Below are 16710 nucleotides of genomic sequence, written 5' to 3'. Positions count from 1 at the left end.
TAGAAGTGCCTTAAAGGATGTCAAGATAGAAAATAATAGAACTTCTCTTCTCTGAAAAGAAATGCCACTAGGAATTTAAGCTGAGACCACAAAGACAAGGAGCTAGGCATGCAAAGGCAGGAAGGCCTGAAAGAAGGATGGAGAAGAGGAAAGTGAATGTGCAAAGGCCCTGTGGCTGTAATGGGGAACAGGGTGTCTTTAGGAACTGAGAGGAGGTCCTTCAGCTGGAGCTTGTCAGGCAAAGGGGAGAATGGTCCAAGGTGAGGTTGTCAGAGGCAAGGGCCGGACTTTGCAGGCCTGGTTGATCAAGTAAGGAGTTCAATATCAGTGGAAACACAATATAGAAAGGCACTCAATGCTTTTAGCAGAAAAGAGACATGACCCCATTTTTGTGCTTTAAGGTGTCCTTTCCGAAGAACGGCTGAAAACATGGGGATTCCTCTGTCTTAACTAAAGCCGTGGACACCCCATTTTTCTTGGGGAGAAGGGTCTCTCCAGGTGGGGTATCGCCCGTGACTACCAAATGGTTCAGGGTTCTGGGAGAAAGGAAGGCGGTTAACAGAAAAGCCGTTCCAACCAGGGTGCCTGCTTGGTCACATTTCACAGGGAGACCTTCGCACCACAGACCGCAGAAGGTGCGCGGGGTCTGAGCGTCCTCACCCTGGGTGAGTGGGGTCCGGCTGGTGAGAGAAGCAGCAGCGTGAGAGCGTTCTTCCCGGGATTGCAGACTCGGGACCTGAAGACTGGAATTACAGCCAAATGCATTTCAGTCCTCTATTAACATTCTTTTTTTTTTTTTTTTTTTTTTTTTTTTTTTTTAACCTGAACTCTTTCCCGGTCTCCCTGGCTCCACAGCAGGGGTCCCCATGTGATTTCTGCCGGGATCCACCCCCACTTTCAGGGACCGGGTTTGAGGCCCAGCCCCTCCACTTTCAAAGCCTTTCCCCTGGTCATCAGAGAGTGTCTCGTTGGGGCTGGGCTCTGTGAAATCCTGACTCTCTCCTCTCGCCCCGCCCCCTCTCTCTTCCTCTCCCCTCCTTCCACCCCTCCGTTTTTTTTCCTGTCCTTTATATTGAGTTATCTGTTCAGAGCAAAGCCATCTCCCGGAACTGTGTGGATGGGATCTTGCCTCCCATCAAAGCCGAAGAACCTTTCTCCAGTTAGTGGTGTCTGTCAAAACCTGAACTGCCGCAGCATTTCGAGGCCGCTCCGCTCCTTGGAGCTGTAGGCACAGGTGTTACTCGTGAAGGCCCAGCATGGGCTGCTGTCAGCCCCCGGGGCCGGGAGGGTCATGGGGGTTGATTACAGCGAGGCCTGAGCCAGCCCCCGGTTCTGGAAGGCACTTGCCTTGGTGAGCAAGGGCTCTGTACAGCCCGACTGCCTGGCTCCACGTTCTGGCTGGTTCGTTGACTAGCAGTTGGGTGGACGGCAGGCTGATTAACCTCGTCCAGCCATTCCTCAGTTGCTAGAGGGCACCCCCATTCTTGGCACATGGCCCTCCTCCCCCATCCTGGAAGTCTGGTCTCTCTCACACTTTGAATTTCTCCTTTTTTTTTTTTCTTCTGTCTCATCCCTTTGACCCAGCCAGGAAAGTTTTTTAAGGACTTATTTCTTTAAGAAATTGGGCCCACCCAGATAATCCAAGATGATCTTTCCATTTCAAGGTCCATACCCTTACCCACATTTGCAAAGTCCCTTTTGCCATATGAATAGGTTCCAGGTTCCAGGGAATTTGGGCATGGGTATTTGGGGGCCATTATTCTATTCTATTCTATTCTATTCTATTCTATTCTATTCTATTCTATTCACATTCCCTTAAAGGCCCAATTCAAGTCTTACATCTTCTAAGAATTCCTGCTCAACCATTTCTCATTTCTTCTCTAAGCCACTGAGCTGTGTACCCTGAGAAAGTTACTTGATCTCTGTTTGTCGTTTTTGTTGGGTACAGTTGTGTGCTCGTGAACACTTAACAGCTGGCTCTCCAGGGTGGGGGAGCCCAGATCTGTGGCATTGGCCGATTTCTGTGTGGCTGATTTCAAGCTACCAGTGTGGTGTTCCCAAAGGTCGACTTGAGAAGAGTTGTCACAGTCGGCTCTCGGGAGCTGGTACGGGCCGGCTCCAGCACGCGCTCTGTGTGTGCCTGTAAAATGAGGAATTGACTAGGGGATTCAAATATCACTGCTGAATCAAGGATTCCTCAAAATCTTGGAAACTTCTGATAGCTTTCCGTATAAGTGTGTCCCTCTCGGTGGCTGGTGGCATCTCCAGTGTAAATGTTGGAAAGATACCTCTGTGAGGAACATGTGGGAGAACTGGTCTCATGAGAAAGACTGGAAGAAATGCTATCTAGAAAGAAATCTGAAGACCTCTGCGGTCTGTTGGCCACATCACAAAATGTGCTTGGCTTTAGGAAAATACGTGATTTTTTTTCTAGAGACGAATTCAGATGTGTAACGGGTTTATTGTGATTTCCTTAGGTACGTGCAATCAGAGGAGGACTCCGATGAAGAACGCCAACCTCATGAAAGAACCACTAGGACGTCACATAAAGTACGTTAACCTTGCCTCACAATCGGAGCATTTCTCTGTCCTGCTTTTCGGCAGCCCAGGGAAGTAACAGCTGCATCTGCTCAGTTTTTACTGCATGCCAGGTACTGGGCAAAGACCTTCGTGCATATTCTCGAATTCAATCGGCCTCCTGGGTCCCCGTGGGTTGGATAACTGACCAGTCCCAGATCATTGAGCTAGAAAACGGAGGCACTGGGTCCAAACCCTGAACTCCCCAGCTCCACTATTCCTATGTGTGAACACCAACCCACAAGACAGGCTCACAGCAAAGGTCCGCATGGGAGCCAGCAGGAGGGGTCAGCCCGAGCCCCCACTGGCGGGAATGCGAGTATTGACAGGGAATCCCTGGGTGCCTGTTTCTGAAAGAAGAAATTCCCGTGAGCCCACCGACCCATGCCCCCCTTGTTTATTTGCTGTTGCTGCCACTGCTATGTATGTACTCGAAGTCAAGGAGAACCTCTGAATAGGCTCAGACTGGGTTTGGGGACCTGTCATCCCCAGAGGGCACCACTGCTTGGTGTCTAAGCCTGTCTTCATCCTTCTTCTCCTTCCTTTGTCCCCTTCTGCGGTCCCTGGGATCTCAGTTACCCCTACGGTGACAGACACACCTCCATAGAAGCCAGAGGCTACTGCAAAGGTCCGGGCAGGGTTGCTGAGGGCACGAGCCACACCGTGGCAGTGCTGGCAGAGCTGAGAGGACAGACGTGCGAGAGATTCTGGAAGCGTACGTACAGACGGACACATCACCTGAATCCTTTGCAGGGACCCCCTGCCTGGGGCTGGGGCTGGGGGTGGGGTTACAGGGAGCTAGGCCTGTGAGCTGCGAGAAGTACATTCCTGGAGGTCGCAGGAGAAAAGGAACTCTGGGGAAAAGAGGTGATTCAAGACAAAATCACCTGTCTCCAGGCCAACGGATAAGCCCAGACAGCACAACTGCACAAGTGGCTGCTGGGGAAAGGCACGGTGACAGCACACACATCAGTATTTTATGATTCAGGAAAGAGGGAGATCAGCAAGAGCGAGAGGAGAACCCACTCTTGCATTCGGAAGGTCATTGTGACCATGAAGCATGCCAGCCCTTCCTCACCACACTGGCAAAACTGGCGGAATGCACGACCTTTTAGTTAAAAGATTGAGGCTTCTGGAAGTCGCCGATTTGCCCAGAGGCACCAAGTTGTCACAAGAGGGCGCTAGAACTAAACTCGGATCTACGGAGAGGGAGACCCCACTTAACTTCTGGCCACAAGGTCCTGGCTTCCTCTTCTCCAAGTCTGCCACTCCTGTCGTCTGTTCCGTGTGATCTAACACTTGGCCAGTCTCTGTGTCACGGGGTAGTAATGGCTTAACATTTGAGGTCTGCGCTACGTGGCAGGGGCTGTGCTAAACTGACCCAAGCCATCCGTTCCACAGCTGTCTGGCTTTTGGGGGAAACAAGAAGAGTCTCTGCTCATTAGAGGGGGATGGGAGCTGCATGGCTCCCAACCTGCTAGCTGCTGGCATTGTGATAAAGGCAGTCTGCCACACGTAACAAGGAGGCATCAGATCACCCACGTGTGGGTCCTTGTAAGTCTCAACTCTCCTCTTGCAGGCACTCTGACAGCACTCTGCAGGGAACAGTCACTTTGCCAGGGTAGGTCAGCTGGCCTTTGGTTGCACCAGGAATCAGAGCCAAGACCAAAAGGATATCTAGACTGAGAATTTTTCCCTGCAGGGTTGGACGGCCGGCTTCACCCGATTGTTTTATTTTGTGCACACCAAGCCAAGGCGCCCGCTCCGTCATTTCAGTCAACCTGCTATCTCGAATATCACTCATTTCACCCCCCAAATTTATTTTTTAGCATCCTGTATGCTAATTAACAGGGCCCTTGGTGCAGCTTTAGATAGGAGTATTTGAAGCCCCTACCATAGGCACTCTGGAGGGTGGGTCATTTAACAAATGTTTGTAGAACGTTCCCTACGAGCTGGAACAGTTTCAAGCGTTTTGAACTTTACACACCATAACCCATTTAATTGTCGTAACAACCCCATGAGGTGCATACTAATACTGCCCTCATGTCCCAAATGAGGAAACTGAGTCATAGAGAAGTATGCCTCCCCAGATGGGGGGTGAGGGCCTTGAAAGTAGAGACTGTGGGTGTAATCCATCCTCCAATCTCAGTCCTCAGAAAGACACAAGAAATACATGTTGGTGATCGTTAGTAATTACCAGCATGGCAACTGATTTTACGAACGGTGTGAGGTTGGCGTGCGTGGGTAGGTATGAGTGTTAGCTGAGTTATTCTGTCATGACCAAAGGGACCCACGTTGCGCCTCCCGTTCTTCCAATATGCCTTCCTCCAATTTCTCTGTGTCCTGCGTGGCTCAGAGTTGGCCTCAGCAAGGACCTGGTTTTACAGCTGTTTGTAGATTTCCTATTTAGATTTCCCTTGACAGAGATGGAAGTCTCCATGCATATTAGAATGCCATAGTACCCCCCGCACTGAGTGAGTTCTTCCAAACTCAGTGAAAGAATGCGTGATTCAGGGAGACAGATCCCACACCTGCATGTCTGTGTGTGTGTTGTTTCCACTTCTAACTTCTTCACATATATCATCACATTTAATTCGCACAGAAATTATTTAAGACAGGCTCAGAGAGATTAAGAAATTTGCTCAAGATCACACCACAAGTGTGTGGCTTTGCACTGGCTCTAATGCCAACCCAGGCTCTTGCCGCCACAATACAAAGCCAGCGAGCAAACACGCTTAGAAAAGATGTCAATGTCAGGCTGCATCGAGTACATATTTTGGGGGGGTGTTCCAAGGTCTGCCACCCCCAAAAGGGAAAAGGCTTTTGAAAACAGCACATTCTGTTCAGAAAGCCGACAAGTCTAGACAGAAAGGGACACCCAAATCTCCAGATCCCTCCTCTCTTTCAGGTTTTCTATTACACTGAAGTGGGGAGTGGAGGGCTTCCCAACATGCAAAACGTATGCAGAATTTTATTCAAAAATGTTTAATAAATCAAAGGTGCACTTAGAACAAGAAGCATCACACAGCCCCGGTGATAGCGCTTTGTGAGTCTGAAGATCCAAGGGGGCGGACTTGTGTTTTTGCAGAACTGACTGATGGGATGGGAGAGATCGGGGGAAAAAAATACACTCCCTGCCATAGACAACCACCGAACAGAGGAAATTTAAAATATGAGAGGGAAGATTGAAGCCCTGCTGAAAGATTAAAGAAAGGAAAGAACTACAAATGGGCAGATCAATTGCTGTGTGGACATCCTAAGGTGTGTAATTCATATCGGGCCGTGCCGTACTTGGAAGTCACACGGTTGTGCTGCACCGATGGTTCTTGTATCTTTCCAAACCTCGTAGATCACAGGAGCCACAACCACCAATGACCAAAGACCAGGGTTCATCTCGGCTAGAGATTGCCAGCATGTCAGTGGAATTCCCCATACGCTGTTTACCCAACGCCAGCCTGTGCTCATCAGATTGTAAGGGTTTTTTTTTTTTAATCAAAACTGACCTGGAATTGACCAAAGAGATGGAAAAAAAAAAAAAACACCCTTTATTTTTCCTGGAAAACTGACTTAAGTATAATGAAAATCATGCCAGACGATCAGGGTTTTCCTTTATCTTTGGCCAACAGGGAGCTTAGCTATAAATTTGTAGCTTGGCTTATTAACTGTGTAACATTTATGATTTCCATAATAGCAGTCTGGTTTTCTGTTTGATATTGATTGCCCCAATTAAACATCTGCAATTGCTCCATGGACCTGGATCAGCCTGGCCATGTTTGTGGCTCCAACCGTCTCGAACTAGACCAAGGATAGACTGGAGATCCACAACTTGACTGAGCCATTCAGGTTTCCTGACTTGGATTTGCCAACTAAGCAACGTGAAGGAAATTTCCAGTTAACAGTTGGAGTGGATGTTGTAGAGTTCCCACCAGATCCCTCTTCACAAATGAGGCCCACTTTCTCTCAGCTGCCTGGTGTTGGCTCCTGGCAGCTCTCAGTTGAGTTCCTCTTGCAGAATTACCCTTACCCAGGGGTGCCTTGACCAGACTCATGTTCCTTCCACGGGGATAGCCCATGTCCCGTGACACTGGGTGTTATACGCAACTAACGAATCATTGAACGCTACATCAAAAACTAATGATGTACTATATATACTAGCTAACTGAACAGACTAAAAAAATAAAATAAAGGGTCAGAATAAAGATTGGATAACTGGAAAAATAAGTAAAATAAAAGGTATTATAACTCCTTTTTGACAGGGTGATCCCAGTACAAAATCCTACCCCATGGCTCATGGCAGGACAACACTGAGGGCCAGTCCAGCTCTAGAACTTTCCAGGGGATGGGCCTCTGTTGTGACTACATGGCAGCCCAACTTCTTCTACCTGTCCTGCTCCCCTCATTCCCCTATGGGCATTGATCCTAAGAGAATTCCCCTGTAAACTTCCTTCCAAATCTCCACATCTCCATCTGTTTCCCAGGAAACCCAGCCTAAAATACTAGAGGCTGCTGCTGGAGGAGGACAGGGTTTCTCTACTACCCACTGGGTACATGGCCATCCCTAAGACTATGTAGCTGCCAAGATGGAGGAAATGTGGAAATTGGCCAGGCAATGGATAATCTTTGCTTTCAGATACGGTGTTTTCTTCCACACGTTCTTAGGTGGCTTGGAGTAACTGGCAAAACTACCACCCCAAGGCCCTGGAGTCCATGCAGTAGAGTGGGAGGGGCTTCCAACCTGGCTCCGTCTCAAGCTGGGTGACCTGGGGCAATTTACTGAACCTCTCTGAGCGTAGGTTTCTTTAACTGTAAAATGGGTCAGATCACCTTGTGGGGTAGTTATAGAGACTATACGAGCTTAGGGTTATAAAGGCCCCTGGAGCACAGAAGCTGCCCTAAAATGTTGATTTTCTTTTACAAACACTGCGAGGTGGTAGACATCTAGTATCTTCTAGGTAAGAAAAGAGGGTGGGCAGTACCAACGAGTTTACCATGGATATGAACATCCTGGCGAGCTTTGAGGCAGCATGGGAAAAGGTTACCCTCCCATGACAAGTTAATGGGGCATCTCCCCATCTCCCTTCCCCCCAAAGGAGGGTGCCCCCTGGAAGTTAATGGATCAGGCAGGGGCCTTTGGAACAATGGGAAGGAACAGTGGCACTTCCCTGCAGGATGTCTTCTCTTCTCTGATTAGCGATGACTTTAAGAATTTAAAGGAAGGGGTTCCTGGGTGGCTCAGTCAGTTGAGCATCTGACTCTTGGTTTCAGCTCCTGTCATGATCTCTGGGTCCTGGGATCAAACCCTGCGTCAGGCTCTGTCCTCAGTGTGGAGTCTGCTTGAGATTCTCTCCCCCCCCCTCTGCCCCTCCCCTGCTTGCACACATTCTTTAAATAAATAAATAAATAAAATCTTTAAAAAAAAAAAGAATTTAGAGGAAGTCCAGCCGTGTGACTCTGAGTGAGGGTCATTACGAGAATGTCACTTCATGAGGCTGGCACCTGGCATGTTGTAGGTGCCCAATAAATACTTGTGCGATGAACGAGCAACCATTGAGTCCCCACAGCCCACAGAGTTCTGATGATTCTGGAGCAGCGGGCTTAACTTCTGGGGGAACCCTCGGAGGGCAATGATGTCACATTGGTCCAGGCCCCACCCCTGGTTTCCGGTGTGTCTCCACAGGGACCCCTGCAAGTTGCGCAACACTCCGGCTACATCCCATCACTTTCTCCTGGGTCCGTGCGTCACAAGCCATGGCCTTCTTCTTTTCTTTTCTTTTCTTTTCTTTTCTTTTCTTTTCTTTTCTTTTCTTTTCTTCTTTCTTTCTTTCTTTCTTTCTTCTTTTTTCCTTTTTTTTTTTTTTAAAGATCTAACTATTTAAGAGAGAAAGAGGGAGCATGCACAAGCACGGGGAAGAGCAGAGGGAGAAGGAGAATCTCAAGCAGACTCCACAAGCCATGGCCGCCTTCATTTTTTTTTTTTTAATTAACTTTTTTAGAGAAAGAGGGAGAGCATGAGTGGAGGGAGGGGCAGAGGGAGAGGGAGAGAGAATCTGAAGCAGACTCTGTACTGAGTGCAGAGCTCAACGCGGGGCTCAGTCTCACGACCCTGAGATCATGACCGGAGCCGAAACCAAGAGCCAGACGCTTAACCGACTGAGCCCCCCAGGCGCCCGCCATGGCCCTCTGTTCGCAGATACTGTGTTTCCGGGGCCCAGCCACGCTCACGGGTGTAAGAACTCTCTGCAGCTACTTCTGAGTCACGGTCACAGGATTGAGGAGATACTGAGAAATGGACGGCCAGGAAAAAATCTAAGATTTTTATTATCTAGTCCTTTCAGGAAAGGTTTGCAGACCCCTGTCCTAGAGAGAACAAATGAGGTAAGGGTTTCTCCCCACGAAGGGGCTCCTTCCTTCCCTGGGTTGGAGGCTAGGCTTACTGAACCCAGGGCCCTTTAATCTCTGAGGGTCTGGGGGCTCAGCTAGTACCATCCCATAAAAAGACTTGACTGATGTCAAAGGCAACATGTTCTGCGAGCCTCGTCTATGCCAGCCGCCGCACGAAGACACCCCCAGGTTCTCAGGCGCGCCCCTCGGCAACGCCACGGAGCGGGAACAATATTATTCCTACTTTACGGATGAGAAAACGGAGGCCCAGAGAGAATAAATGACACCCACGGCGTCCCATAGCGGGGCTGTGGCAGAGGGGGGCTCTCCCAGGTCTGGTTTGGCTCCCGGCTGCTGTTGGTGGGCACGCCTCTGTCTGCTCCCTGTGCTGAAGGCCCAGCAGGAGGACGGTTGTGACTTCAACACGAGTAAACATGAACCAGGTTGGTTCTGGCCCCACCAGTGGGTGGTGTGTAAAAACAACCCCTAACCCAGTACGTGGAAGAGTGGGTGTCCGGCCAGGGCATCGGGAGGAAGAGTCAGCCCATAGACACCCAGAGTCCCCAGCCCACCCAAGGCAGGAGAGGGGCTCTCGCCAGCGGGATGCAACCCACTTCGTGAGCAAACGGCGCCCACAACTCGGACAGAACAGACCGACTTGATCGCAGCTGACACCCGCGTCGGAACGAGGGCGAAGGGTTCTGCGTTTGAATTCAGAAGAACGGAGATCGCAGGTAGGGGTGCTCCATCTCCCCAGATAAAGACAGACTGCACGAAAAGCTCACCCTTTTGTCTTCCTAAATTAAAAGGGCTACACATCTTTTAGCGAACGCTCTCCTTTCGGGCCAGGCGCAGACATTTATTCAGTTTCACGTTGTTGTGATAACAAGACTGTAGCAGTTACTACACAGAGAGCAGAACTGGTTTTTGCTTGAGATAAAGGGAAGATCACATGTGAGGGGAATTAATCCGGATTAAAAAAACGGACAGCACGCGCCCAGAGGTCACTTCCCGTCGACACAGGAAGAAAAGCCGCTGGTTTGTTTTCTGAGACTCTGTCCACAAAGTCGGACGGTTTCAAATTCACGCAAGGCTGTGGAGGGGGAAAGAGACGCCCCAGTCACACGAGTGATGCAGTGATTCGACTTCGCTGAAAACTTCGCTTTCCACTTCCTGCCGACCGCAGGGGGCTGTGAAGTCCCCCAGATCGAGTTTGGAAAACAACAAACTCCCTGCTGCTCTGCCTCTTGGGCCCTCGCTCTGCGGTCAGATAACCACCAGCGGGGTCCCCAGCCCCACGCGGGTGACCTGCTCTGCCCACATCACCACCTTCGCTGCCTCCCCGTCTACGGAAACCTCCCACCCACAAGGATTTCTGGTCCGTGACCTTGTTTCCTTCTTTTTTCACACCTGTCACTAACTAAAATGCACTTGCTCGCTTTTTCATTGTCTACCTGCCTCCAGACGGAGCGGGTGGTCCTTAAGAGCAAAGTTCGTGTCTGCCGACTCCGTCCCTGTGTCGCCAGCACCTGGCTCACAGCAGATCCCTGGTGTCTGTTCGATGGGTATTAATGGAGTCTTCACGCACAAGTTGGAGTGTGTTTAAAATTTCACAAATACTTTAGTTTTTCACGTGAAGTTGGCTCTGCTGTTTTAGCTGTCCTGGTTATAAGGTACCCAACTGTCAGTTTAATAAAGTGGTTTTTCATTTAAGATATATTTATTGAACACCTACCATGGGCCAGGCAAGTGCCCGACATCTATGCTAGGAATTCAATGGCAGGCAAAATAGAATGCCCGTCCTCAGGAGCTTTGAGTCTGGTGGGGACAGCGGGGAGCAAGGATGAATGAAACAGCAATGCAGGCATGGGAGGCTGACCTCGGTCAGGGCTAGGAAGGAAAACCACAGGCAGGGCTCCTGAGGAAGTCATGTCTGTGCCGAAACCAGAAAGATGCAGTATGCGTTAACTAGGGGAGTTAACTAAGTAAACTTGCTAAAAAGGGATGAGGGTTGGATTTAAGAATAGAGTTAGGGTGGGCGTAAAGATTAGGGGAAGAATAGGGTGAGTTCAGAGAAGAACTTTCCAGAAAAAGGGACTAGTGCATACATGTGTCATAGAGGTCAGGTGGATGTTGACCAAGAGTGAGTTGATGGCTGCCTAAAATAGGTGGAGACAGACAAAATAAGTAGAGAAAAGAAGACAGATTTTGGAGTTATTTAGGAGGTAAAATGGTATGACTCGGTTTGTCCTGCAAGGACATCTGATGGCCGAGGCATTGAGTTTGGCCTTCTCCTGGGCTGGTACCTGTGGGGCCCTCCGTGGCCAGCAGCCTGGCTTCCAGAGCTGGAAGCAGCCACTGAGCTGTCCGAGCCCATGTGCCAAACAGGTTAGGGCAGATGGGTGAGCGGGAGGCCCAGGTGAGCCCCTGCCTGGGTTGGCAGCAAGGTTTTAGAACTTGGATTCAGGACCCGGGCGGGAGGATTCCTGGAGCCCTTACATAGATTACTGTGGGCAATCAGGTGATTACGAGAGCTCAAGATGGTGCTTGTTAAAGAAATCAATCGTGTTCCGGAGAGCCCGCGCTTCATAGGTAACGCTGCTTTATATAGCCGTCCCTGTAACCAGTGTCGCTAAATAAGGAACAGAGTGAACGAGGCCCCAAATATGAGCGTCGTGGTTTCTTCACCCTCTTGATCAAAGAAAGACTCCAATGAAAGGAAAAAAATAATTAAAAATAAAAACCTTATGTAATGAGATTTAAAAGAAAACTTTTGAAGCCAACAAGCAACCATGGGCAATTCTTCAAAGGGCCCAGAATCAATGTTTGTCAATAGCAGTTTTGCATCCTTTATCTTTCATGAATAGAAAGTGTGATGTTATTAGGAGCCCATCCATGCCTTAATTCTGTTTGAGATTTGATGAGTCAGAACTCTGTTAACATTCTGTCTGAATCAGCAATGGCCAAGGCCCGTGGCAGAAGCCTTCCCCAAACCGGGGCTTTCATCCTGCAACTGGGACGGTGGTTAACTCTCGCACCTTCTGCACTGAACCCTCAGCAGCCCCCCGCGTGCACCCAGGGGCCGGGGCTCTTGAACTCTGCCACTTTCTTTGGAGACTTTCTCCCCAGAGAAGAAACCACCCCATGACTCAGCCTAGCTCCAAAGTTACCATTTGTTTAATCAAGATAGTTGGTTTGCAAAACATTAAACATTAAACAGTATTTGATGCCTAGTTAATAATTGGCATCCTCTTCATTTGTTCCTGAATCCTTGGAGACTGACATTTTCCCACCCTGAGGGCATAGACAACAAAAGAAATTGTGCGTTGGGCAACACAAGAGTTCTTGAACAGCAGAGACGCTCGCCAGAATGTCCGATCTCCATATTCTGCTGTTAATGGTTCTGGCGGGAAAGACAGCCATCGGGGTAAGTGTTCTTTTCAAATGTCTGTAGTTGAGAGACTGAGGTTATGAGAAGGAGCAAAGCAGCTGGGCCAGGAGTGACTAGAAACTTCAGTTGTGAAGGGCTGGTGTGGCCATGTGGGATACGGCCGATCGTAAGAGTCAGCGCACACCTGCAATGTTGGCTGCTCTTGAGTGACCCTTTCCATTAGGCCATGCAACTGACTTGAGCCCTCTTGGAGCAGAGTCTCCATGAGCACCTTCCAACTAAAGGGACTGGGGCAAGAAAATCTGCTAAGACAGTGGGCGGTGATCTGGCACGGATCTTAGAGAACCCTTTGAGAAGCCTTTGAAAGCTACCGACTCTCCTTAGACCCGTTGATAGACCTACATGGTTTTCTAGCCATTTCAGGCCACACTAGGGTAGGATCCCCTGTGATCTGGCTCTAGAGGAGAATCCTGCTGGTTGCATATGATCCTGGCAACAGGTTTACTTAGATGGATTCGTTTTGGAGAAAGCTTTGTGGGTAATACTGTTTCTCCCTTTTCACAGGACCCTAGTAGATGGGGCAGGGAGGGGAAACGGGCTGAAGGGAGGTGGTGATGAGTAGGGAAAGGCAATGCCATCCAAGGGTCTTGCATGGGGATGCTAGGTATTTGGGAGCAGGGGGTAGAGGAGATGTTGGCTCCTGCTCTGTGCCGTTGTGGTCCCGGAGTATTCGCTGGATCTCTGTGGGCCCAGGAGAGGGGCCATCAACAGAAACAGAGCCTCCTGGAGTGCCCTACCGGATGTGGTTGAGGCATGAGTGTGGGTTTGGGAGCCAGTGCCTCGAGTCACAGCTTTGCCACCTTCTAGCTGTGGAATATTGGGCAAGCGACATAATCTCTCAGAGCCTCAGTTTCCTCTACTGCAAACCAAGTGATAATCTCTCACAGATCTGGGGAGGGCCACGGCTGATTGAATGAGGCGATGCATTGGCTTTCAATAAATGTTAGCTCTTTTCCCTTAAAATTTCTAGAATGAACACGACTTCTCTATAAAAATCAGAGAATGTACCCCTTTGTGTGTGGGGGTAGGGGTGGGTAGAGAAGGGGCAAGGCGTGGGAACTGAATTAACAGTCATACCCTCTTTATCTTATGAAATATCTTTGCCTTTTATTTCCCATTTTACTCATAGAGATTTTCCTGTAGAAAGCAGATTCGGTTTCAGGTTTTCTGATCAGATACTTTAAAAACAAGAGCCTCTCCTTCCCTTTCGGTAAACTGTCCTCAGACACCTCCCTTAGCCCCATATTAACCTGTCAAGTGTCCCACCTCTGAGAGAGTTTTCTTTTCCGATGATGGCTTGTATATGTGTGCTGGGGTTGCAATTACACGTTTTCAAGCACCTACCTCATTTGATTGTTTGGGGACGTCTGGGGCAGAGACCCAGCAGAAATAGCACAGGTCTAGAGGAAGAGGTGGAAATTATCAGAGGCCCACAAGGGGCCCAGAGAAAGTACCAGTCGGAAAGAATTAGAGCCTAAAGTTTGCAGTCAAGGAGAGAGTTGATGCAGTCTGTTTGAAGTTCACAAAACGATAATGGTCCCCAAAAATCCCTTTTTTGCAAGCCCCAGTGAATTTTTAGGGTTAGCAATGAAATTATAAGTCAATAATGGATAAAAGAGAAAATATGAGAGATAGCCTTCAGGCAATGAGCTTAGTCAGTTCCAGAGAGAGGATTCAGGGCTTTGGAATGTTTTCTTACCCCAGATGTGTGCCAGACAGGTGGTCGGGAAGGCGGCTTGCGTTCCACAGGCCGGGCCACAGACGTCCAGGGGAAAGCGGCCAACTTGCTCAGATGCTTTGGAGAGTTCAGGGGCATCATCAGGGGGAGGAAGCCACACCGCCAGATGGGCTGGGCAGCCTCTCCCACCCCACATAGCTAAAAATGATAAGCAACTGCTGTCCTTTAATAAGCCTGCGAGCCAGGCTGTGTGTTCGGTGGATCAGTTCATCTCGGGAAGGACCATGAGAAGGAGGTACTGCGAGGGCTCCCATTTCACAGGTGAGAAGATGGACAGCTTGGCCTCAAGTCATACCCCTAGGAAGTGCAGAGCTGAGCTCTAGACTATGGGCTGCTGTCTACTCTCTGGACCAGGTCTTTTGCCTGGACCCTGGGTAAAGATGAGATTTCTTCTGCCCACAGAACTTCAAGGGCATGGTCTTTTGTGCAGGAACAGGAAGCTCTTAGACCAGGGGTGTGTTTGCTGGTTGGGGTATAACGGGCTCCATGTGCCTCCGGAACTTTGGAGAAAAGCAGTCACAGGGTCTGTGATCACTATCCTTTGGAAGGATGTATGGACACTCTCCCATGAATTTAGGTCATGCAGCAAACCTTATAATGCCTTCCCTCTGCGCTCATATCTAACGTAGGTTTTTATTCGGCTATCCATGATCCAAAGAGTTACAGGTCAAATATGATTGCCCTTAACACCAGCAATTCATCCATGGGGACTTTCTGGCTGGGGCTAGATTTGGTTTTCCTTAATGAACACCTGTCCCCAGCACAGCCTTGTATGGTTGTCCCCATTTTGTGGGTGAGAAACAGACCTAGAGTCGTTAAACTAACTTCCCAGCCAGGATTGAGGCCCATGTCTGCCCGACTCCTTCCCCATGACAGGAACTGTGTGAAGGAAGGGCACCGCCATCCCAGGCTCAGAAATCTCTCCTTGCTGTGGGCCTTGGGTGATTTGGGGGTCCTGCTGGGCTCAGCCATAATGGAATTTGACCTCTTCCAGGGTCAGGAGCCAGAGGACAAGGTTTGTTCAGGCCTGCCCTACTTAGCTCGGCCCGTCGCCAGAGAGGACAGAAGACAATGGCTCCACCTCTCTCCAACGCGTTTGCTCCTACTTCTGGACTTTTTAAACCCTAGAGTTTAGACCCAAGAACTCTAGAACTCTAGCACCCTCCCAGCAGAGCAGAAAATTTTGAATAGGCCAGAGCCTGCAAATTGGCAGCTTGGGGTATATTCCACTCACAGTCCGAGTTTTATTTGGTGGGTAGAAGGTCAGCCTAAGACAATTTTAATTTCCGTTCAATTGCTTGGCAACATTTGCAAATCAGAACATTTCACATGGAAATACAAATGCCCAGCTTCTCTTGAAAACCAGACATTCTAGTAACGTGGGGCTCACATTCCTACTTGGCACCAACCGGCTGAGGGGCTATTGCCCTCATTTCTAGAAGGAACTCAAGCCCCCCAGTCCACAGGCCCTACCACTTTCTACTGTTGACTCCCTTTTGCTTGACAGATGTACATTATCTGCCGGGTCCTAGCTTGGGGAGAGAGAGAGAAACAAGAGAGAGCCCGGCTTCTCTGTTATGACGAGAAACAGTGTGGATGCTGAAGGACTGGAGCCAGTTTTGGATGATCGAGTAACTGGATTCAATGTCTGATTAATTTGAGCATCCAAATCTCATGCCCCTCCACCCCCAGGACTAAACCAGGCCTTTGATGGGAAGATACAAGCCACCCCTTTCTAAGCCTCAATGTTCCAGAATGTCCAAGTCTCTTTCACACCCAGGAGGGACATCCCTCCCTCTTGCTGGAAACCACACAGCATCTTACGGAAAAGAAAGGGACTGAATTTCACTGCGACTTCTCATACATTTTTTTTTTTTTTAAACTGATCCAAAGCACAATTCCAACTCATTAGCTTCGGCGGCGTGCACTGGTATTTAGGGAAATCAGGTCGCAGGAAACTGCATGTGTATATAGGCAAAGATATATTTATATTTTAAATTCATTAGGGTTCCCTAAATGCAAAAGCGATGCCGCTGTCACAGAGAAACAGCACGGCGGAATATTCGGCAGCCGGGATTTTAAATAAAACATGCTTTTCTTCATAATTAATATAACAAGGTTTTCTGGCTTAGGACCTGGCAAGGATCCCAGGAAAAATGAAGGGGTGGGGGTAGGTGTGACGTGCCTCTGACCCGACAAACAAATGCCAGGAAGAGTTTATGCTTAGTGAGCCCTCCTCAATCACGCCCACACAAAAGAAAAGAAAAGAAAAGAAGAAAAGAGAAAAGAAAGAAAAGAAAAGAGAAGAGAAGAAAAAAGGAAGAAAGAAAGAGAAAAAAAGAAGGAAGGAAAGAAAGAAAGGAACTCCAACTCATTGATAACAGTGGCTAATAATCATAATCATAGTGGCAACCATTTATTAAGTTTATTAAGTCTCTACCATATGTACTGTGTGCCTGAAGTTTATGACCTCATTCAAGTTTCCCAACAGCCCCACTAGTTAGGGACCATGTCATCCTCATTTGACAAATAAGAGACTAAGCTATAGAAAAGTTCAATAATC

General features: G+C 48.9%; 2 long non-coding RNA genes across 2 annotated transcripts in view; one reads left to right on the top strand and one right to left on the bottom strand.

The window, feature by feature from the left end:
- The window catches only part of LOC121101191, a 29316-nt gene extending 26169 nt beyond the window's left edge, over positions 1–3147 (top strand). The window contains exon 4 of the long non-coding RNA XR_005833116.1: positions 2478–3147. This is a non-coding gene — a long non-coding RNA (uncharacterized LOC121101191). The remainder of the gene's footprint in view (positions 1–2477) is intronic.
- Positions 3148–9860: 6713 nt separating this feature from the next.
- LOC103657287 overlaps positions 9861–16710 on the bottom strand; it is a 12397-nt gene continuing 5547 nt past the window's right edge. Inside the window, exons 6-7 of the long non-coding RNA XR_566796.2 lie at positions 14109–14204; positions 9861–10051 (exon numbers count right to left, since the gene is read on the bottom strand). This is a non-coding gene — a long non-coding RNA (uncharacterized LOC103657287). The remainder of the gene's footprint in view (positions 10052–14108; positions 14205–16710) is intronic.

This window comes from Ursus maritimus, unplaced genomic scaffold (assembly GCF_017311325.1).
Source record: "Ursus maritimus isolate PB19 unplaced genomic scaffold, ASM1731132v1 scaffold_7, whole genome shotgun sequence".
NCBI lineage: Eukaryota > Metazoa > Chordata > Mammalia > Carnivora > Ursidae > Ursus > Ursus maritimus.
The sequence above is the reverse complement of the archived record's forward strand: the minus strand, read 5'-3'. Positions and strand labels throughout refer to the sequence as shown.